A 23,592-nucleotide genomic window follows, 5' to 3' on the forward strand; every position below is an offset into this window, starting at 1 on the left:
GTAACTTTGTGTCATGCCAACTCAACTAAAATTTAAGCTTGTCAAGGGCAGAATTCATGTGAAATTCATTGTTGTATCTGTTCCAGTGTCTGCACTTGTTGATTTGATTCGGATCTTACTTATACCTGGGGTCAGAATGCAAACACTCATCTCACAGAGGTTTCCAGACACCAGTTGCCTCTTCAGCCTCTTTAGACCCTGTGCATCACATTTTGAACCTGAGGACTGGATAACAGGTGCCAGCATGGACCATCCATCAGCTCCTCAGCGTCAGAGAGGGTTAGACGATATTGCACTGGTCGAAGCCTCTTTCTTCTTTTTCTCACTCTGTAATATCCATCTTTGTATAAACACATCCAGGGGAATATTTTCTATTTTGCCTTATGGGCAACAGCTGCTGTTTTTGCCAGGCTGTCATCTATTTAGTTGTTACTTTTTCGACTTTATTTTTAAACAGTATAACATGGAGAACGGCAACACTGAATGCAGGACAGATGGAGAGCAAATCCAAATAACAGACTTCCAGAGCCACCCTAATACAAGTGACAGGCGTGGGGTGGGGGCATAAAACCAGACTGCTGGATCGCTAAAAGCAAATAAATATCAATAAATCACAAACTACGTGAGGAAAGGAGGAGCAGATAAGGAAGTGGCACCCCTGAGCCATCCTTCTGCTACCAAGAGTCTGAGATGGTGGGAAGGGGGTGGATGAGGCCAAGTTGTCAGAGCTTCCAGGTCAGTCTGAGGTGAGAAGTGCTGACAGAGCCCTCCTGGGGCAGGCGACAAATTCCACATTTGGTGGCTGGAGACGGTAAAGAGCCAGCAGGAGGAAGTAAAGCGACGTCTCTCTTATCTGCGTAAGGCTCCAGGCGCAGTGCCAGCTATTTTCCCCTCTTTCTCTCCCAGAGAATAAGCAGAAGTTAGAGAGAAGCGAGTTTGCAGATTGGGGTTTTGAAAAAAGGAAAAAGAGAAAATTCATTTTATTAATTACCTCCAGAGCAGCCAGCGCTTGAAACAAACCAGGGCCTGAGATACAGGCCTCTGTTGTCCCCAGTGGCCACATCTGTGTACAGTCTCCACAGTGGCAGCTGCACTTGACAACCCCTCTCTAAAAGCCACTCTCGTTTACTTGTCTTTTCAACGTGGACTAGGTGCTGGTACGGGTGCCTCCTCACCCTTGGGGCTGAACTTTGATGCATTAACTTCTTTACTGGAACGCTGCTTGGTTCCGAAGCCTCCTGGGCACATGTTCAGCCACCCAAGGCCAGCTTTAGCCTTCACTTCTACCCTGACTGGTCCTGCTTTATTCTCCTCCTGTCTTCCCACTGAAGTCCTGTCCTCCCCACGCCTGCCCCCCACCCCCTCTACCTTCTTGGTAAAGTGCCCAAATCTGAAATGTGTAGCTTGAAGAATTTTTACAGGGTAAACACTCTTAATCAAACCATGATCATGTTATAGAACATTCCAGCCCTCCAGACGGCTCCCTCCTGCCTCCTTCCAGTTGGTACCCTCTCAAGAATAACCACTACCCTGATTTCTGTCATCATACAACAATTTGATGTTTTGAACTCATATAAATGGAATTGTGCCATATTCACTCCTTTTATATTTCACTTGGCATTATACCCATGAGATTTATCCATTTTGTAGAATATGCCAGAGGTTCATTCTTACTTGTTTGCTGTGTAGCATTCATGGTGTGGCTATACTACAATTTATTTTCCCATTCTACTGCTGATGGACATTTGGGTCACTTCTAGTTTGAGAATATTTTGAAAAAAAAGCTTGTAAGAACATTCTTACTGATGTCTTTTGGTGTACATAAATATCATTTCTGTTGGGTACATTAAGAGTAGAGTTGCTGGGATATAGGGTATATATCTCTCTATATAGACATATATATATGTCTTACACAACACCTTACACAACCACTCACCAAATATTAGCTTTCATATGTATTGTCAAACACTCTTTTGAAGTACATAGTTTTTAGATTTCATTTCTACCAGTAATTTAAGAGTTAAGTTCTCCACATCCTCACCAACACTTGGTATTTTATTTTAGCCATTCGGTTGATGCAGTGATAATGTCACTGTGCTCCTATTTTTGCATTTGCATGATTTTACTTGTTTACTGGCCCTTTTGATATCCTTTTTTGTGAAGTGCCAATTCAAATATTTTCCCATTTTTTAATTGGTATGTCTGCATTTTTCTCATTTGCAGGCTTTCTTATATTCGAGATATTAGTTCTCTGTCACGTATTTTTTTCTCTGTGGTTTGCCATTTTACTCTCTTAACGATTTTTTGATTAACAGATGTTCTTCATTTTAATACAGTCTAATTTATCAGTCTTTTTGGTTTTTGTTAGTGGTTTTCCCATCCTGTTTACATATCTTCTTTGTCAACCCAAGGTCATGAAGATATATTCTCCTGTGTCTTTGTTTAGCAGCTTATTGTTTTTGTTTTTGTTTTTTTGCGGTACGAGGGCCTCTCACTGTTGTGGCCTCTCCCGCTGCGGAGCACAGGCTCCGGACGCGCAGGCTCAGCGGCCATGGCTCACGGGCCCAGCCGCTCCACGGCACGTGGGATCTTCCCGGACCGGGGCACGAACCCGTGTCCCCTGCATCGGCAGGCAGACTGTCAACCACTGCGCCACCAGGGAAGCCTGCAGCTTACTGTTTTACCTTTCATGTTTAGGTCTGTGATCCATCTCAAATTAATTTTTGTTTAGATATCCAGTTGACTCAGCACCATTTATTGTATACATCATTCTTCTTTCACTGAATTGCAATGAAACCTTTGTCATTAGTGATCCTATATGAATACGTCTCTTTCTGGACCCTGTTCATTGGCCTACTGTCTGTCCTTGCACCCATACCACCCTATCTAATTACTGAAACTTTAGAGTAGTAGTCGTCCTGGTATCTCGTAGTGGAACTTCTCCAACTTTGTTCTTTAGGATTGCCTTGGCTATTCTAGGTCCTTTGAATTTCCATGTAATTTTAAAATCACTTGTCAGTTCTCACACACACGTACACAAACACATGTGGACCAACCTGCTGGGATTTTGGTTGGACTTGCATTGAATCTATAGATCAACTTGAAGAAAACAGACATCTTAACACGACTGATCCTTTCACTTGATGGATGTAGTACCTCCATTTGTTTGTCTTTGCTTTCTCTCACATTGTTTTATACTTCTCAGTATAGATATTGTGCCCGTATTTCACTGGATTTATTTCTTAGGTATTTAATTTTTTTGGATGCTATTGTAAGTGCTAAACATTTTTTTTAATCTTGCATTTGTTTATTACTGGTCTATAGAAAATACGATTGATTTATGATTATGGACCTTGTATTCGGCAACCTTGCTAAAACTTCATTTACTAGTTGTAGTCTTGTCTTAACCAAACTATAAACTAACTGGGAAAGGACATCCGCTAACCCCTCTGCGAATGCTACACCTCAATAAATACTCACTGACTGTCCTGAAAATCTTCCCACAGCAGGAAGAGGAGAAAGAGGGTTGTTCTCCACACCCTGGGGACCCCTGATCATTGGTCCCCAGGCAGGTATAAACCCTCTCAAGCTTGCTCCCCACCCAACCTCAAGATGAGCTCCTTTTTTTTTATCATTTACCATCCCTTGCCACCATTAACATGAGTCCTTACCTCTTTGCTTAGTGGCTAAGAGAGGTCATGCAGAGGCCAAATGGAAATCACTGGTAGGACCGGTGGAAATGAAAGTTACATGACCCCTCCCTACCCTCCAGGGATCACAGCTGGGTTTCTGTGGGAGGCTCTGGCCTGGGCTGGGCTACGTGGGCAAAGAAGGGCGCCCTGACACCGAGAAGTGGGTGTGTGTTCATTTGGGGCCTTGGAACACCTTATACAACACTTACCAAATATTCACCAGGGTCCTAATCTGGGCAACCCTTTGCTTGGTCCTCAGTTTGGGATACAGCAATGCATGCAGCACGGACCTTATCTTCCAGGATTGTGCTGTAGATGATAAGGAGGCAAAGCCCATGCTACCTGAAGAGGAGGAGTCCCTAAACTGGGGCAGGAGACCTGGGTTTGAGTTCTTACTCATCACCAGCAAGCTCGAGACCTTCCAACACATGCCTTCCTGCTCTGCATGGGCCTTGCCTCCCAGCAAAGGTATAAGGGGGAATTAGTCATCCTCTACAGTGGCATCCAGCTCTGAGGCTTTACCTTAGAAACAGTCTGGAAGGGAACACTCAAAATCAGTAGTCAAGCAAGCATGGAGCTAGTGAGAGCAGTGGTGTGTATTTAGCTGGAACGATCAGTGCAGGTCAGGGGTTAAGAAGGTTTACAGGGGAGATGGGTCTTGAGTGAGAGGTTCGGGATGGGAAAGTTGGAGGGGTGGAGAGGAGGGGTCTAGCCCCGCTGTGTGTCAATTCTGGGGGGACCCTAATCTGGGTATCCTCTCCCCGCCAGAGAGTATGGCCTCATGGAGTGGCCTGGGTGTAAATCAGGGATGGAAAGAATGCAAAAGGTGGTGGCCACCTTGGAGAAAATGGTTGAGGACCACGAGGTGAGGGCCCCCGACTACAGGTGTGCAAGGGAGGCCTCACACTGTGGCTGACAGGTTGGGACGCCTGGTTCAGGCTCAGAGACCCAAGTAAAATCGTCAAGTAGGGACTACAGCTATCACTGAAAAATCACCAGAGAAATCGTTTTTGTTTTTTTTTTTTGCGGTACGTGGGCCTCTCACTGTTGTGGCCTCTCCCGTTGTGGAGCACAGGCTCCAGACACACAGGCTCAGCGGCCATGGCTCACGGGCCCAGCCGCTTCGCGGCATGTGGGATCTTCCCGGACCGGGGCACGAACCCATGTCCCCTGCATCGGCAGGCGGACTCTCAACCACTGCACCACCAGGGAAGCCCTCTTTTTTTTTTTTTAATGTATTTATTTTTGGCTGCATTGGGTCTTCGCTGCTGCGCGGGCTTTCTCTAGTTGCAGCAAGAGGGGGCTACTCTTCGTTGCGGTGCGCGGTCTTCTCATTGCAGTGGCTTCTCTTGTTGCGGAGCACGGGCTCTAGGCACGCGGGCTTTGGTAGTTGTGGCAGGTGGGCTTAGTAGTTGTGGCGCGCGGGCTCTAGAGCGCAGGCTCAGTAGTTGTGGCACACGGGCTTAGTTGCTCCACTGCATGTGGGATCTTCCCGGGCCAGGGCTTGAACCTGTGTCCCCTGCATTGGCAGCCGGATTCTTAACTACTGCGCCACCAGAGAAGTCCGTCATCAGAGAAATCTTGGGTAGAAGATACCCCTCCTCAGAGGCTCTCCTCCTCTCACCCCTGTAGTGCAACCACTTGGCGGGGTGGGGGTGGTCCTTCCTTCATTTGACATTTATGGAGCACCTCTCCTGTGGATAGAAAGATGAGTAAGACACAACTCCTGCCTCTGGGAATGGTTTATAAGATGGTGGCGTGGGTGCCGTGGTGCAACTGAGCCCGGACCCCAGGGACACCCAGCCCAGATGGTGGGGCAGAGGAGGGGAGCCAATGCTGCTGCTTCTCAGGGGAAGCAGAAGCCAAAGGTTCGACCCTGAGAGGGTCACAGAGAAACAAAGCCGCTGAAGGCAGGGGAAATGTGGTGGGAGGGGGTGGGGTAAGTTAGGAGTTTGAGACTGGCATATACGCAATACTACATATAAAATAGGTAACCAACGAGGACCTACTGTGTAGCACAGGGAACTACACTCAGTATCGTGTAATAACCGATAGTGAAAGAGAATGTAAAAAAAAGAATGTATATATATTCGTGTAACTGAATCACTTTGCTGTACATCTGAAACTAACACAACACTGTAAACCTTCAATAAAAATTAATTTAAAAAAACATCTGTAGGCAGCTCCACAGAGCTGCTGCCCCTACTGTTGGCATCTCCAGAGTACATTTCTGGAATCAGGAGATGACAAAGTCCATTCTTCCACATCTCAGAGCATTCTTGAAATGGACTCAAACTGTTACGATCCTCTTGGCAGCTGTCGGGTTTCCCCAAGTAGGGTGGGTTAAGCCCAGCACTCCCAGAGGAGCCGCCACCTTCAGCATCGGGGAGGTGCATGGCCCCCAGCCATGGCGGCTTCAGGGCTGCCACCTCCCCACCTCTTCTGCCTGAACCTTGAGCTATGACTTTCCTGAATTACAGCCACCTTAGGGGACACCCTTTGTGTTGTTTTCAGCCACTTTGGCAGCGGCAAATTGAATATGGACTTTGCTAGAAGGTGGGGACAGAGGGAGGCGGCAGTGAGAGCTCTGGAAAAGAAAAGAGGTGAAAACTGACATGGTGGAGGCAGAGGGCACCAAAGCCAGACACCTGTGCCCTAACGCACCTGCTCAACAAAGGGCCTGAGTCGGTGCTGGGGCCACGGGTGCGTGTGAGCGAGGGGTGGAGGCAGGCAGCCGAGGGGCCCAGGGGAGAACAAGGCCAGGAGCATGGCCGGGAGCGGGCAGGGGTCGATGCCAAACTCCAGGCCGGAGATTCCTGGGGAGGTGGGGAGGGCTCCCCTCGCGCTTGAATCTTGCCCCCTGCCCAGGGCCATGGGTGCCAGGCACCGCGGAGCCTCCTGACTCTGTGAGCGCCTTTGTTTCCTGGGCGGGCTGCAGGTGAGAGGGTATCTGGCGAGTCATCCTTTGCCTCCGCCCGGGCCGTGCCAGTGTCAACAGTGCAGTCCGTGGTCCAGCTGCCCTTCCGTGTCCTCCCACAGGCTGGGTGTGGTGGGAAAGCAGTGACAAAGGGCTTCCTGACACATGCATACCCTCCCCGGACCAGGATCTGAGAACCCAGGCGGGCCTGGCAGAGGGGGGCGCCCCAGCTTTCTCAGCATTGACACCCACCCCCTCAGCCCAGTGCCACCCACCCAACACGCTGCCCAGCAGGCTCAACTTGCCTACCTCGTCTCCATCCTCTTCAGCCAGTCTGGGCCAGCTTCTCTGCCCCCACTCTCCGTACTGACTCACCTGCTCTCACCTGGAAGGTCCCACCTTGTCCCTCTGTGTCTCTCTCAATCCCACCCAACCCCCGGAGCTCGGGCTCAGTCCTTCTCAGCAGCCCCCATTCTCACTGTGCAGATGGATCCCCCAGATCCCGGCCTGCCCACTTGGCTTTGGGCTGCCTCTGTGCGCACGTCTGTTGCCCCCCAGGGACTGCAAGGCATGGAAGGCAGAGTGTTCCCCCTCCAGCCCAGCACCTGATGTACAAAGAGGTCATGTATGTCCCTAAGCACCCTGGTGTGGGAAGGAAGGACGTGGTCCTGCCCGGTGGTATCACCCGCTGAAAATCCTGGGCCCACTAACCCACCTATGTGACTTCCAATGAGACGGGGACCTTGGTGAGCCGGTCCCCTCTAGGATATGGAAGCAGTCAAATCACAGAGAGAGACGGTAGGCTGGAGACTGGGGGAGCCGCACATCACCATGAAGAGTAGAGGAAGAATTAATACAGAGAGTCCAGGTGACAGCTGGGCATGCCAGGGATGTATGCAGCAACCTGGGCTTTTCCCAAGGAAGAATGGAACAAAGGCTGCTGGGAGGTGTGCTGGGAGGTGTCCCCAGAGAGGGACGTGGGCCCGGGATTAGAAAGAGCTGCCTTTTATTTATGCAGCCGGGTGGTGGGGACACAGGTGTTTGTGATGTTATTTTTATGCCTCTTTGTATGTCTGGAATATTTCATCAAGAATTTTTAAGAGAAAGAGGGGCCTGAGGCCAAGACAAAGGAGGTGGCTCTGGAAAAGACAGAGGGATGAGTCTTGAGGAAAGGCAGGACACCTGCAGTGCAGGTGGGGGAGGAGCAGAGCTCCAGAAACGGGGAGGAAGCTGCATGGAAAATCCAAGTCGTGAGTCACTGGGGCTCTGTCCAGAACTTGCCAGAGCGTGGGCAGGATCGAGCCAGGGGTGATGTCATCATGTGAATGGACCACAGATGAGATCTGATAAAGTTTACTAGGATACGGAAGCATCCCCTTCTGTGGTCTGCCAGTCCCCTGGATTTTCATCTGTGGCTTATAACTGCTTCCAGGCACTCAGGCGTGGCTGTCAGGGGAGGGTGGGAATTTCCAGTATTGTTGTTACTGTTTTCAAAAAATCATTTAAAAGTAGCTGAATCTCCTTTTCAGCATGCCTGGTGTTCAGAATCTGAATCTCTGAAGGAGAGCTAAATTGTATATCACGGGGAGGAGGGGGCACTGTGGAGGGGGAATGATTCGCTTTACAAAAATGACTTAAGTAACAATGCCTTTAGTGGGCTTAAATGGGATTTGAGGTGTTAGGCTGTTTAGACCCAATCTTGTATGGAAAGCAGAGCTCACCTGCCCGGGCGTCTTGGCCTGTTCTGCTGCGTCTCCATCTGTTTTGGGCCCAGTGGGCAGTGCCGAGGGTGGCAGCCCACCCTGCATGGGGTTCCGAGGAGCCTCTCACCACTGGCCTCTCCCCCAGGGTATGAGACTGTGTCTGTTGCTCTTCAAGTCTGCCTTATAGGGCTTTATAGGGAGCCCACCTACTTTTTGCCCACCCACAAGGCTGCCTGGACCACAGGGCCTAGAGTCTGAGCCGAGAGGAGGGCAGATGGCTGATGGCAGGTCTGGGCCACACTCTGTGGGAGCACGGTGCTTCTGGAAGACTCGATCCTAATGATTCAGTGGATTTTAATATTATTTAGAAGAAAACTGTAATAACATGCTATCCACTGGCCTCTGGTCTAAGTTTTACACCTAGTGCCTGTGGTATTAGATATTTCATGCCAGCCTGCTTGTGGTTGGCATGGTGGTGTATCAATGAGTCTGGTGTTAATAAAGAATCTGTCTCTTGAGGCAGGGGTTAGATTTGCCATCCTTGTCTTGCCCAGGTTCGGCCACACCGGGCCATTTGCCAGGACTAGAGTGGATCACAGAATATGTCCGGGTGGGATTTTCTGACCTGTGGACCTGAAGGATGTTCGCAAAGGAGACCAGGTGGAAGGTGTGGATGGTTTTGTGTAGGCTGTGCCTGTGATGGGTTCTTTGCTGCTTCTTCATGATCAATCTGCTCTCTAGAGTCTCTCAGAACATCCCCGTGTCTGCAATGTGGAGGCGTTGCTTGCTGTGGACATCTGAGTACTGTACTCAAGTTGAGCAGGTGGGGAAGCACCTTAAATGGGAGTGGGAGCTGGGGGTTGTTCACAAGAGTGGGTAGAATTTACTAGAAGCTCCTGGCACTGCAATCAGAGGCAGGGTGAGCAGGGGAAAGGGGCCTGTGGAGCCTGAAATGGGCAGTGTGCTACGCTGCCCAGGCAGGGGTGGGCAGTGCAGCCGTGTGTGCCAGGGGCTGTGGAGGGGTGCGTGTGCTGCTGTGTATAGGCAGGATGCAGTCTGCTTCACGGGACTGGAAACTCCACCTAGAGGAGCCCGAAGATCAAGGAGAGACTTCTGGTTAAACATGATGACTTGGCCACATCCATTTATCACTGTCCCCTTTCTAATCATCCCCCCACCCATGGCACTAAAGAAACTGACAGAGCTCAAAAACACAAGGACAATGAGAACAGCAGAGGAGCTGACAGCAGGTGAAGGATGTCGGCAAAGCTGTGGAAGCCAGAAAGTCTATGGATGGATGGTTACTCATTTAGCAGAGAGATGAAACCCAAGTGTGGGTAGTGGGAAGAAGCCTCTAGAAGATTCATCCCACCCCCGCCAACCCTCAAACAGATCAGAAACGGGAGTTTCACATACTTCTGAAGGTGAGGTGAGGAACGGGTCTGAAAACTGGGCAATTGGTTGAAAATCTGCATAAAGAATCTTTAGACCCCAGATGCCCTCCTGTTAACTTCCCCTCTCCACCTTGGTCAAAGACTAGAAGTTTCTTTTCAAAAGGAGATGATTCAGAGAAGTTCTGGACTCTAAGTAAGACACAGTGTGCATCTGAGAGCGGGTTTGCACACTGTACTCAGGAGAGAATTTATTTGAAGTTTACATCCCAAGTCACGAGGCTCGCAGCTCCTCTCTACTCTGCTCCAAAAGTACTGGCAGCCCAGTGTCTGTCCCCCAAGCGGGGTGATTAGAAGTTTCCTTTGCAAGTAACCTGATCGGCCCAAGAGGAAAAAAGTTCTACACGTACAATATGTGCGAATGTGTATGTATATGTGCATGTGTATATGTATGTGTTTACCTGTATATGTGTGTACACATACATGTGTGCTTGAGTGCATTGTATGTGCAGGTATGTGTACATATGTTTGTGTGTATATACATACGTACACATACATATATATGTTTGTGTGTGTATACATTCCCTCAAAGGAATGACCAGATTTCTACCTAATCCCTCATAGAGAAATCACTGACTTTTTAGTGTCTTGCTGTTAATTGTAAATGCTGGTCAAGGGTCACCTGGCATTTGTGAAAAGGAAACCTCCAACATGTGGGATCAAGAGAGAGAGAGAAAACAAATAAACTGGGGAGAAAAAGGGAGCTAAAAGGATTAGAGCCAAGTCTAGGAGCAGAAAAAAACTTCAAAACAACTATAATTAATGTCCTCAGAGAGATAAGAGGAGGTAATGCATCCCTAAAATGAGAATGGAGGCTATCAGAAAGCAACATTCAAAGAATAAGGCAGAACTCTAAGAAGTTAAACATATAATCGCAGAAATTTAAAAATCAGTGGAAGATTTGAAAGGTGAGTTGAAGGACTTTTTTGGATAGTAGGAAAAGAAGACAACAATGTAGGAACTAGGATAGAAAAAAAAATTAGGAAATTTAAACGCTCAGTCCAGGAGGGTCAGCAGTAAGGGTCCCAGAAATAGAGAGCACAGACACTTGAGGAGAAGAGATTATCAGAGAAGTTATAGGAGAAAGTTCTCAGGACTGAAGGACACATGCTTCCAGACTATGTGGAGGAACACAGTGGATGGAACAGACCTACCGCAAGGCCCATCCTTGTGGAGTTTCAGAATGTTAAGGACAAAGAGAAGATACATACCACTTTCAGAGAGGAAGAAAGTAGATTGAATACAAAAGTTGGAGCACAGAACAGAATTGGGCTTTCCAACGGAGTCCCTGGAAACTAGAAGACACTTGGATAATGCCCCCAGCCTTCCAAGGGAGGGTGGTTTCCACCTTAGCTTTCTATTCACAGCCAAACAGACTACCAAGAGGGAGAGGGAATAAAGTCGGTTCATATAGGCACGGTCTCAAAGGAGGTACCTCCTACACACCTTGTACCAATGAAGCAGGAGAGTGGCGTGTATAGTAGACAAAGTAATGGGCCCCCAAAGATATCTGCAACCTAATGCCCAGAACCTGTGAAAATGTGAGGTTACATAGCAAAAGGGAGTTAAGGTTGCAGATGGAATGAAAGTTGCTAATCAGCTGACCCTGAGATGGGGAGATGATCCCGGATTATCCCTTTAGGCCCAGTGTAATCACAAGGGTCCTTAGAAGTGAAGGAAGAAGACAGAGGAGCCGGTGAGAGTGATGCTGTACGGAGGTCGCTTGTTCCGGAGATGAAGGAAGGGGCCATGCCAAGGAATATGATCACCCTGTGGAAGCTGAACATGGAGATAGCCTCTAGAAGCTCTTCTCCCCTAGAGCCTTCAGAAGGAATGTGACCTTGCCAACACCTAGATTTTAGCCCAGTGGGACCCATTTCAGAACTGCAAGGTAAATATATTTGTGTTGTTTTAAGCCACTTAGTTTGTGGTAATGTGTTACAGCAGCAACGGAGACTAATACAGTGTGGGATCCAGGAAACAAGCGGGGGGAAGTCCTAGGTGACAACTGTGCAGAAGGCTCAGGTCCTTCTGATTGGAGTTCGAGCACGGGGAAGTCTGGATGCGATCCCTCCTGGAAAAAACCAAGAAGGAACTGACAGATTCCTAATGCACTGAACTGTTTGGGGAGGGATTTTAACAGTTCCGGTAGTCAGTTTGTGTGTAAATAAGGGTTAGGCACATACGGAGCCTCTTTTAACACTAGAGAAAATAAATTATGCAAGAAAGGATATCACGTGGCTCATCTGTGAGCAGGAGCTGCCCAGTGACAATAGTGTGAACGCGGACAATTGATTTAACCAAAATGGTGGCATCACTCTGTCGGGAGGATACAGAGAACAGAAATGTGGGCTCAGAGGAAGTGGGGTTGGGGGCATGGGAAACCTCATCTTCCATTATGGGGCTCTAATAGATAATACCTAAAAGTGGAAGCTCTAGAAATGGTAATATAATACGTGTGCTATGAACTGAATTGTGTCCCCCCCGCCCCTCAGGTTCAGATGTTATATCCCTAACCCAGGGTGTCTGTATTTGAAGTAAGGATGTAGCTAAGGTTAAATGAAGTCATAAGGCTGGAGCCCCGATTAGCATCCTTATAAGAAGAGACACCAGAGTACTCACTCTTGACTGTGTGAGGACACAGCAAGAAGGTGGTTGTCTGCAAGCCAGGAAGCAGGCTCTCACCAGAAACCGAATTGGCTGGTACCTAGACCTTGGACTTCCTAGCCTCCAGGACTGTGGGAAATAAATTTGTGTTGTATAGGCCACCCGGTCTATTGGCATTTTGTTATGACAGCCCTATGTGACTAATATAGTGTGTCATTTAGAAATATGTCACTAAAGAACATAAGAAATAGCTAAAATAGTTGGGAGTGGTTATCTTTGGGAATTGGGACTCCGTGGGGAGGTCTGGAGCAGGGACTGCTGGTTTTCATCGTTGGGTTTTTGTTACTTCTGCTTTTTTCAAGCCATGTATATGTGTTAATTTTTTTAAGTAAATCAATTAAAAAACACTAAATGGAATGTACTGGCCTAGGTAAATGTAAAGTTCAGAAACAGGGTGATCTTCAGGAATAGTTTGATGAGGTCTCCAGCCCCATTTTTCTGCAGCTCAGTGCTGTCCTCGGAACTCTTTTATAGTAACAAAATGGCTGCAGCAACCCCAGGCCTTGCGTGTGCCTTTGACATCTCTGGTAATGGAGCTTCTCCCTAAGAGGTCCCCAGCAAACATCTTATGTGATAGAATTTGTTCCAGTCACCATGGCCAGGGAGCTGAGCTGAGCAGATTGGCTTAAGCCAACCATAACCCACCCCTGAAACACACTGGCTATGGGGGGTGAGTGGTAATCTGGGAGGAAATTGGTGTTCTCTTGCCAAGAGGAGGGTTGAAAGAATCGTGAGTGGCTCAAAAAGAGCAAGTGTCCACTACAAATATGTTCCTCTGGAATGTATTTTCCTTCTTCTCCTTGTGAGATGTAGGTCCCTGCTAATACTTTTGATTGATTGGTTGGTTGGTTGGTTTGATGGCATTTAAGTTAAATGTTAACTTTTGCTCTGTGTGACACATGAAATAGGGAAGGCTGGACATAGAGAAAATGACTTGATAAGGGAGGTTAAATGGGGGAGGGCATCCCACACCATATAAGGGATGTGGGAACATGAAAAATGAGAGACAGGTGAGTGCAAAGCCCTCTTCTTAGGAGAAGTGTGCACAACTGTGATTCAGTGGGACACGATCAAAGATTTCAGGGTAGTGTGATTGAGGGACGACTCCTAGACAGTCCCCTGACTCCACATCTCTCCCAGCCAACCTACCACAGATGCTGGAAATTACATCATTAGAAACTCTCCTCTGTGTAAGAAATTCCCATGACCACTGGGAGGGGGTACATTTGGCCATTGCCTGTCACTAAAGCAGAAGCTTTAGTTTGCCAAATCCTTCCTGGACAGCTGCAATGGGAGGAGATTTGGGGTGTGGGAGGGGAAGAGGGGAGAAGCATCCGGAGGGGTGGGACCCACTCAGCACAGGCGTGGAGGTGGGAGGAAGGGAACCAGGTGAGGACCAAGGTGGGGTGGGGCAGCACCAGGTCCTTAGTCCCTGGAGAATTGTCCTTAACCTGAGTCCTGATAAGGGGAGCACTAGATGCTCTCTATGCCTCAGTTAACCAGCTTGCCAAACTCACCAGCTCTCTCCATCCCCTCTGACGGATGCCCACAGCTGGAGGAACATGTGGGGTAGGAAGGTGGCTGTCCAAAACGTCCACCATGTCTTCTCCCACCAGCTGAGCTGAATGCTTTCTTAGAGGCAGCTGGCTCACTTCCCAAACCTGTTTATGCCAGTGGAACTTGCTATTGTAATTATGAAATTTAATTATTGTGCAAACCAATTAAATCCTATTGCCAAAAAAAAAGAAAGAAGAAGAAAAAATTGTTTCAGTGAAAATCAGGTGAAGCTTTGGAAAGACTCAAAAAAAACTAGTCCATTTAAACACATGCTGTTGAGTTAGATGTGGGTGAAACAACTGGGAAAGTTTGGGGAAATATTCACAAAATCAAGGGAGACTTTTGCACTCAGATTATTTTGCAAGTGTATTTAATTTCTCATTCCATTTTAAAAAAACCATAACTAGAAATTGTAGTGTCATATGAGTGTGATTTATGCCCGAAAGACAGTAGGGACAATTACATCCAGGAGATGTGAAGATAAAGGAAGTTTTGGCTTTACATCCAAAGTCTGGTGAATGAATGTACCAACATACAGTAGGTGTTAAAACGTCTCAATTCACTGACTAAGCCCTCTCAGCTAAGAGGGCTTCCACCATAGCTTGTTTGCGGTGGGCTTCAGCTCTTGGACACTCCCTCCGCCCCCACCCCACCCTCGCTCTGAATCACAGGCTGGTATGCAGAGTGAGATTACACTTTGGGGCCACAGGTGCTTAATTGGCTAGGTTTCCCAGAGCTGCAGAATTGGGAGAAGGCAAGGAGAAGCAGGGAAGAAGTTGGGGATGGCTTCAGCCTGGGCCAGTCCCTCTGCTCCCTCCCAGATGTTACCCGGCGACTGGAGCAATAAGTTCTAGTCCAGCCTGCACCGCTCCCCATTCTTCCCCAGACAACAGGGAGCAGGGTGATTCCACACCTGAGTCTCAAGCCCAGAGGCAGCTGGCATTTGGGTTCTTTATCTGCCCTCACGGCTGCATCTCCTGCTTCTCTGCACATGTCTACTGCTCCAGCCACACCTGCTCACTCACCGCCCTGGTTAGGCTAGACAACTCCCACCTGTGCATCTCTGCTAAGAGTGTCCCTTTCTAGACGGTCCTTTGTCCCTGCTCTCCATATCCTCCCCATCCTTCAAGTCTCTACTTACTGTCTGCTGCCTCCAGGAAGCCCTCCCTGATTACCCCCTGAGTTTACTGCATGTACCACCCTCCTGCACTTAGTCTTGACTGCCTTCTCATCTTTCCAAGACATGGGGTAATTTTAGGTGCTGAAGGGAGGTTCTCATCAAGGTTCACTGGCCAAACCACACGTTCCCCAAGCTATAAAAATGGAGTTCTTCTGGAGACCCTTTCTGGATTTTATTTCAGACACTCCCACCTAACAATCACCACCCTGCATGATTGCACAAATTTCACCAGTAAAGCTCCTGCAACGGGCGTAGAGATTCGGGAGTATTTGTCCTGAAAATCTGATGTGGGAGAATCAATGAACTTCCGAAGGGCTATATAGGACACTGGATTCTGTCCCTGAGTCCCCAGTGCTAGAGGGAAAATTGCAGGAGTTCAGTTCAACTCAGTTATTTCCAACAAGTTTAAATCAGAGACTTCCTGTAAGCAAGGCACTGGGGTGGGGGCAGGGGGCAGGGAGGAGTAGGGATGGGTGGGTCCAAAGATGAATGACACACGATGGCACCTCCCTCCAGAGCTGATGAGCTGGTGGGGGAGATGGCGACGTGCGTGAGGGACTAGGATGCGTGATACACAAAATGCAGAGGGAGGCGGAGCAGCCAGGCAAACTTCTTACAAGAGGTGACAGCCGGGGGATCTGGGGGGAAATGAGAGGGTGAGCCCTGAAGGTACGCAGGGCAGCCAGGACGGGTTCTGTACTTCACACGGATGCAAGTAGTGATTCCAGTGCGCCCTGATATGCCTGGTGGCCTCTCTCAGGATCATTTCTGGGAGGGGAAGCTGGGTGATTGAGGCAGACAGCTCTTTCCTAACTCATATGATGGAAGTTCCAGGGAAGAGCTCCGACTGGATTCTCCCAGGTGCCAAAGATTGGGTGACACTGCTGGAGGGACACATCCTGGTTGGCCTGGGGCAGCCACTTTATGACTGAAGTCCCCAGGTAACTATCATCAACTCCCCTTCCACTCTCAAAAGTATCCTTATTTGGACAATGAAAGGTAGTATCCACATTGAGGGAGGGGAGTGATACAGTCCCAGGGAGAGAAGGGGCAGGGGCCACAGGGGACAGCTTCGGAGGCAGCCAGGCTCTCCCCTTCTGCTGTGGGGTCGCCCGTCCCCTTTCCAAACACCCTTTACACCATCCACACCGCCTGGGTCTTACTTACTTGTATGTCACTTGCAGATTTGTCTTCCACATCATTGGGATGCAGAGTAAACAGTGGAGTTTAAAAATAAAAAGCAAAATAAATCCCTTTCCCAGGGGACTGGTTTTTTTTCTTTCCACCTGAGAGGGGGCTGGAAGCACTTATCTCTGAGAGAAAGAAAGCCTGGCACCAATGATCCCCATCACACTGGTCACCAGGTGAGCTAGAACTTTCTGGAAAGCAGGTTTAGATAAAGGGAGGAGTGTGAGTGATAGGACTCAGGGCACCAGGAACAGGACAAGGCAAGACCCACACAGGCAGCAAAAGCCGCCAAGGGGAGCCCTGTGGTCACTGAGGGCAGAGCAGGCCTGCCTCCCGTTTCCACCGTCTGGAGCTCCGAGTGCCGCCATTGCCAGCCTCCCTCCCAGCGCCCTCTGGTTTCCCCTCCCAACACGTGCCCACACCAGCCTGAAAATCCCAGCCCCACTGGGCAGCAGAGCCAAGCCGGCAATGTCGGCAGCGCCTGTCTCCCCGAACGCCATCAGCCAATGAAATCAGGCACAGAGAACCTTCTTGTTAAACCCATGAGACCCCCTTCCTCCCCTTGCCCTTGCAGGGGATGAATGCCGCTGCCACTGAGATGCTTTCTCCATGAGCCCTGCAGACGTGAAGGCTTTATTATCACATTTTCTTATGTTATGGAAAGAAACCTTTCTTCCCCCAGATTTGAACTGTTATTCAATATTACAACCCCGAATATTCTTTGTCACCCCCCTGTGCCCATCCATGTTCTAGTGAGCATTAACCATCCTGTCTCACCAGCCAGAGAGCAGTGGGAAGGACCCCCTCAGTGGGCGCCCTCTCCCTTCCTACCCTGGCGGTTCGCCAGGGGGCAGCTGGGGGGGCGGGGGTCTGGGCAGCCATTACCCTCCCCCTCAGCTCCTCCAGGCCAATATCTGCTGGAGCCCTCGCTCAGATTTGCTCAGCCCAGGAATACTTCCCTGAGGCCAGAGAAAATAAAACGTGTGTGACTGAGCAGTTGGACCTGTGCTGGGCAGCCTGACCAGAGAGATTAGGCCTTTGTTCCTTGGACGGGCTCTTCTTCTGCTCCCCACTCCCAGGCCCAGGCCCCAGCTTTGGCTTTGGCTTTGGGCTCAGCCCTTTCTCCTTCTCAGGCTATTTTAAGATTCTAGGCCAAGGTGACAGAAATTCAGACCTCCAAGGGGCCATCACCCCCAAAGCAATGAAGAAGATTTGGTTGCCTTGGAAGACACTGTTCTCCAGTGACAAACACTCTCTCTCTCTCTCTCTCTCTCTCTCTCTCTCTCTCTCTCTCTCTCTCCTTCTCTCTCTCTCTCCTTCTCTCTCAATCAAAGCAGACCAAACTGGAAACTGGCCTGGTGCCCTGCCGGGCTAGGTGTGATGGCCTGGACCTCAGTTCATGGATTTCCCGAAGATGCCCCCAGGTCAGGCCCCAGGGCCGAGGGCCACCCTACTGCTCTTCAGTCTGCCTGGCAATGACTACACACACACACACACACACACACACACACACACACACACACACACACGTCTCTCAGCCTTCCAGCGGGGTGGGGTAGAATGTCCATTCTGCTGGGTGGGGTCTCAGGGCCGAGCAGCACATCGTGTACGCGTGTGTCTGGGGGCTGGGAGCCCTCTGACATGTGCTTGCAGGGCTGGGAAAGTGGCCTCAGGACCAAACACAAGGTCTCCCCCAAGGCTTGGCTGGGCTGCTGTTTATTCTGTTTAGCAGATACTTTGCTGGGGGGTTAGGGAGGCTTACAATCAGATTCTTTCCTTTAGTGAGTAAATAAAGAGGCATACAAATAATCACTAATTCAATAAATGTTTACTGAGCACCTGCTATATCTGGTGTTGGGGGTGGAAGGAGCAGAAAAAGGCTGGGTGGAGTCTGGCTTGCGGGCATGGGCTGGGTCTCTTTTTGACCCCCCTCGGGAAGGCAGTGGCAGTGAGCCTGGCACAGGCCATGTGCTGGGGAAGGATGAGTTATGGCTGAGTCACTGCCCAGTAGCCAGAGGTGTTCCGGTTGCTGGGGTGCCCGGCTGTTTGTCTCACCAGCTGGGGGTCGTGCTGGCCTCCCCACTTGGCTTTCCCACACGGTCTCTAACATTTTGGTCGGATGCAGTTGTGCTTCAAGTTGGAAGGATCATGCTGGTCTCTGGACCTTCCTCCAAGTCCCCAGCATGGGACGTGGCCGCCCAGCGGGGCTCAGTGATGGCCTGCGTACTAATTGGCCCTGAGTGCTGTGTTTTGGGGGCAGTTGTTGTTTTTAATTAATAGACTATTTTTAAGAGCACTTTTAGGTTTATAGAGAAATTGAGCAGAAAGTACAGAGAATTCCCATATATCTCCTCTCCTTCCCCTCCCTCCGAGTTTCTCCTATTATTAATATCTTGCATCAGTGTGGTGCATTTGTTATAATCGATGAACTGATACATTATTTTTTTACTGAAGTATAGTAGATTTACAACATTGTGTTAGTTTCAGGTATACAGAAAAGTGATTCGGTTATACATACATATATGTATATATCTATATACTTTTTTTTCAATTCAGTTCCATTATAGTTCATTACAAGGTATTGAATATAGTTCCCTGTGCTGTACAGTAAATCCTTGTTGTTTATCTGTTTTATATATGGTAGTGTGCGTCTGTTAATCTATTGATACATCACTATTAACTAAAGTCCGTAGTTCACATTAGAGTTCATTCTTTGTGTTGTACAGTTTTATGGGTTTTGACAAATGTGTAAAGCCATGTATCTACCATTACAGTATCATACAGAATGGTTTCCCTGCCCTCAAAATCCTCTGTGCTCTGCCTGTTCATCCCTCCTTCTCCATTGACCCTTGGCGACCACTGATCTTTCTATCTCCGTAGTCTGGCCTCTTCCAGACGATCATACGGTTGGAATCATACAGGATATGTAGCCTTCCCAGATTGGCTTCTTTCACTTAGTGACATACGTGTAAGATTCCTCCATGTCTTCATGACTTGATAGCTCATTTCTTTTCAGCACTGAATAATATTCCATCGTGTGCATATTTAGTTATTTGTTTATTTGTCCATTCACCTACTGAAGGACGTCTTGGTGGCTCCCATGCTTGGCAATCATGAATAAAGTTGCCATCAACATCTGTGTGCGGGTTTTTGTGCAGACATAGTTTTCAGCTCCCTTGGGTAAATACCTAAGGGCTCTTGCTGGACTCTATGGTAAGAGCATGTCTAGTCCCGTAAAGACTAGACAAACTGTCTTCCAAAGTGTCTGTGCCATTTTGTGACCTCAGGTTGGTTGGTTGACTTTAATATCAGCGGAAAATCCAAACTGCAACCTATGCAACGCAGCCTCTGAAGGATCCTGGGAAGAGAAGCCACTGCCTCCCTGTCACCACAGACCCTCAGCTGACCCACCCTCAGTAACGGCTCATCACTGAGGGCCTCTCCTCACTAGGTGCTGGGCAGCACTTTTCATGGGAGCGCAGTCAACTCTCATTCCTGTGCCGCTCTCGCGAGCGCTAGGCGCTGGGGACTTGGCAGTGAGCACAGCTGCCAGCATTCCCCCCGTGGAGCTGCCCTCCCAGGGAGACTGGTCTTGCCGCCCTCACCTGTGAACATACAGATGCTGGGCCCTGTGCCAGGTGTCTCCCTCCATGTTCTCATTTCATCCCTGCTTCAACCCTGGGAGATAGGAGGTCGATGCCGTTATTCTGCCCGTTTTGCTGGTGAAAATCTAAAGCAGAGAGAAGTTAAGTCATTTGTCCAAGGTCACACAGCTGGTCAATTGCAGGGGCAGTCTGGATCTAACCCACAAGGCATTATGGCCTCCTGGGAGCTGCAAGACCCTGCAGCAGAGACCATGACCTCACTGTCCCCTGAGGGCACCTCTCATGGCCTCTGCCCCTCCCTCTGAGGCAGAGCCGGTCCCCTCAGTATCATTCCTGGGGGCGCAGGGGTGGGTGTGCGGTGGGGGGAGGCTGTAATCTGCCTGCCACCATCCACCATCAGACAGCCTTCCTTCTAGCCACTCATGCTTGCTGACAGCTTCTGTGGGGGCCAAGGTAAGCAGGACACAGCCTGAACCTCCCCTCCCACCACTGGAGGGTGAGTGTGTTCAGGCCCCGGGCTGGGAGTCTGGGACCCACGTTCCGGTTCTGCTTGTCTTTGGTATGACTTGAGGCGAGTCCTCGCTGGACTTGGGTGCCCTGGCTGTAAAGTGAGGGATTTATCGAGTTCCTTCAGCATGGGCATTTAATTTTGTATAACATGTTGATTGTAACTGCTATGGCAGTTCCTAGAAGAGAGAGGTTAGTGCAGATTAAAAAAAGAAAGAAAGAAAAAGATTTCATGAATTTGCATCAGTTCTCAAGGCAGCGTCTCTACAAAGGTGGCTGATGAGAACAGGGGTCTTTATCGATGAGCAGAAAGACCACAAGGGGCCAAGGTCACGTGTGCAGCAGGCTCGGACCTGCATCCAGCCCAGGACCTGCCCCTCTGGGGTTTCCAGGACCAAACATGGCCTAACCCACAGGCACTGTTTCATTCTGGGCATAGACTTTCACAGTCCCCAAACCATGCTACCCTCTGGCTGGGCCCTTCTGGTTGACGTCATACAGGCTAAATTTTCTACGAAACTCACAGACCTCACAGGAACAGCTGGAAAAGGTTCTGAGTCTGAGGACTTGGTTTGAGCAGGGATGCTTGAAAGTTGGATGCTTCTGAGAAGGTCACTCAGCTTCTCTATGCCGCCATCTTCCTGACTATAAACCGTCCTGGAGGGAGTTTGCAGGCAGGAACCACACCTTTTCATGTGTGCATCCCCAGCAGGTAGCAAAGACCCTGGGATACTGCAGATGCTCACTAAATGGGTTAAATCTATCCCACCTGCCTGACAGGTATGTGCGATAATATTTTTTTTAATTATAAATCGTCACGCAAGGCTTCCCTGGTGGCGCCGATGCAGGGGACACGGGTTCGTGCCCCGGTCCGGGAAGATCCCACATGCCGTGGAGCGGCTGGGCCCATGAGCCATGGCCGCTGAACCTGCGCGTCCGGAGCCTGTGCTCCGCAACAGGAGAGGCCACAACAGTGAGAGGCCTGCGTACCACAAAAAAAAAAAAAAGCGTCACGCAAATGTTAGCTGATATTAACTAATATTAATGCTAATATTAGTTAATATGAGTGTTAGGCTGTTGGTCATACAGTTCCGCTTCACAGTTAGTCTTCCTATTGCTACTGAAAGCTAAGAGCAATCAGAGCAAAGGGCATAGGTGTTTGCGGCCACACATTTGCAGACAGATGTGGGCCTCCCACATTCCCAGTGTCTGTACACTCAGGGAGGAGAGAAGAGGGCATGAGGATGGAGAAAGGGAGGGATGTCGGATTGCACAGCCTGGTCAAGGGCCAACTGTTTCTCCCTATGTCATCAGTCTGGAGCCAGAACCCTCTGCTCCTTGACCGCTGCTTCCTTCTCTCCTTGGAGAGAACCACGAGCGTGTGCCCTGCAGAGGCCTGGCCCTTGACAGATAGCACCGGCTGGTCCTGGGGCCAAGGGCTGTGGAGACAGAGTCGGGGTGATGCCCTTTGGCCCATTTCCAGCCATTCCTGGAGATTCAAGAAAACAAGTCATTAGTCTGGAGCGTTCCTTAATGAGAGCAAGGCAGCCAGATTGTTGGGTTTGAGACGCCCCAGGTCAGGGTCTGGGAAGGCACCTGAAATCATTAAGGACCTTTTCCTGGCTGAGGGGCCATGAACTGGAAACTTATCTCTCCAGAGGTGAAGTGGTACCCAACACCTGGGAGGATGGATGGGGTGTGGGGTGGGTAACTATTAGCTTGTAAATTTGCTAACTTCACATTCTCACCTAGAATCATAATTTTATTTACTTACTTTTTTTTTTTTTTTTTCGGTACGCGGGCCTCTCCCATTGCGGAGCACAGGCTCTGGACGCGCAGGCTCAGCGGCCATGGCTCACGGGCCCAGCCGCTCCGCGGCACGTGGGATCCTCCCGGACCGGGGCACGAACCCGTGTCCCCTGCATCGGCAGGCAGACTCTCACCACTGCGCCACCAGGGAAGCCCTATTTACTTACTTTTTAAGTTGAAAATGACCTTAGCAATCACTCCCTCAGCTTGCAGATGAGAAGACTAAGGCTCAGAGAGGGAAAGAGGCTTGTCCAGAGCTCCTGTCGACTCCCCTTGTCTTACAAGCCTGGATTTTTTTCCCCCCTTCTTTTTCCTTATACCATTATTTTTTGAGGCTTAGAGCACGTTCCAGGAAAAAAAATCAGGACACTGAAAAAACTTATCCATGCTATTCATTCACTCGCAACTCGGGGAAGCTGTTGGCTCTAATGACCTTTCCAGATTAATAAAGTCTGTAAATGCTCAATTGTTTATTGCACACATTGAGTTATGCCTCTAAATGGCTGGAGGGACTTGCGCGCCCGCCTGGAATATTTAGCTCGAGGGCTGCGCAGCCAGCAGCCATGCTATGTAGCCTAGGCAGGGGAGCTGTGGCCGGATTTTCTGACAAAGGAGGCAAGGCCTGTTGTCCTTCCCAGAGCCTCCAGGGAACAGCCCACGGTGTGCTCAGAGCCCGTGGCAGGCAAAAAGTATTAGTGACGATCTCTGTCCAAGGCTCCTTTCAGAGATTTGGGGGGAGAGACAAACCTTCCTGACATGAGGATAGAATCGTTCCCAAGCAAGTGCTCGGTTGCTGCTGTGTGACGTTCGGAGAAAGCAGAGGTGGGAGGTTCTGGAAGGCTGGTTGGAGGAGGTGGAATTTGATGTAGATCCACTAGAAAGAGTAGGATTAGGTCAGGTAGAGGCCACGGGAAAGGGCTTTCTAGTCAGGGAGCAAGGATAAGAATGAGTCCACGTGCCTCGGGGAGGAAGCAGGCACGGGGCATGGGGGTTGGGACTCCTGGGTGGAAGGAGGCCCCACTCTGGGGGATGATGGTGTTTGGATTCCAGGAAGTGGTCACAAAAAGACCCTGTTCCTTATGCTCAGACACCTCTATCTGTGACTACGTTGCACGAACACCATGTTTACAAGCCATGGGTTCCCTGGCCCAGAGTCACACTGCCTAGTTTGCCCTTGAGTCCTGGTGACAGTCTCCCTGTCCGAGCTTATGAACCACACAGGCTATTTTGACTTCCAAGATGAAGTGGACGAAAGTCTTGTAGAGAAACGCTGTGTATGTTGTACTGTTACTGCAGGAGGATTTTTTTTAAATTGT

The sequence above is a fragment of the Phocoena phocoena genome, chromosome 13 (assembly GCF_963924675.1).
Source record: "Phocoena phocoena chromosome 13, mPhoPho1.1, whole genome shotgun sequence".
Taxonomy (NCBI): domain Eukaryota; kingdom Metazoa; phylum Chordata; class Mammalia; order Artiodactyla; family Phocoenidae; genus Phocoena; species Phocoena phocoena.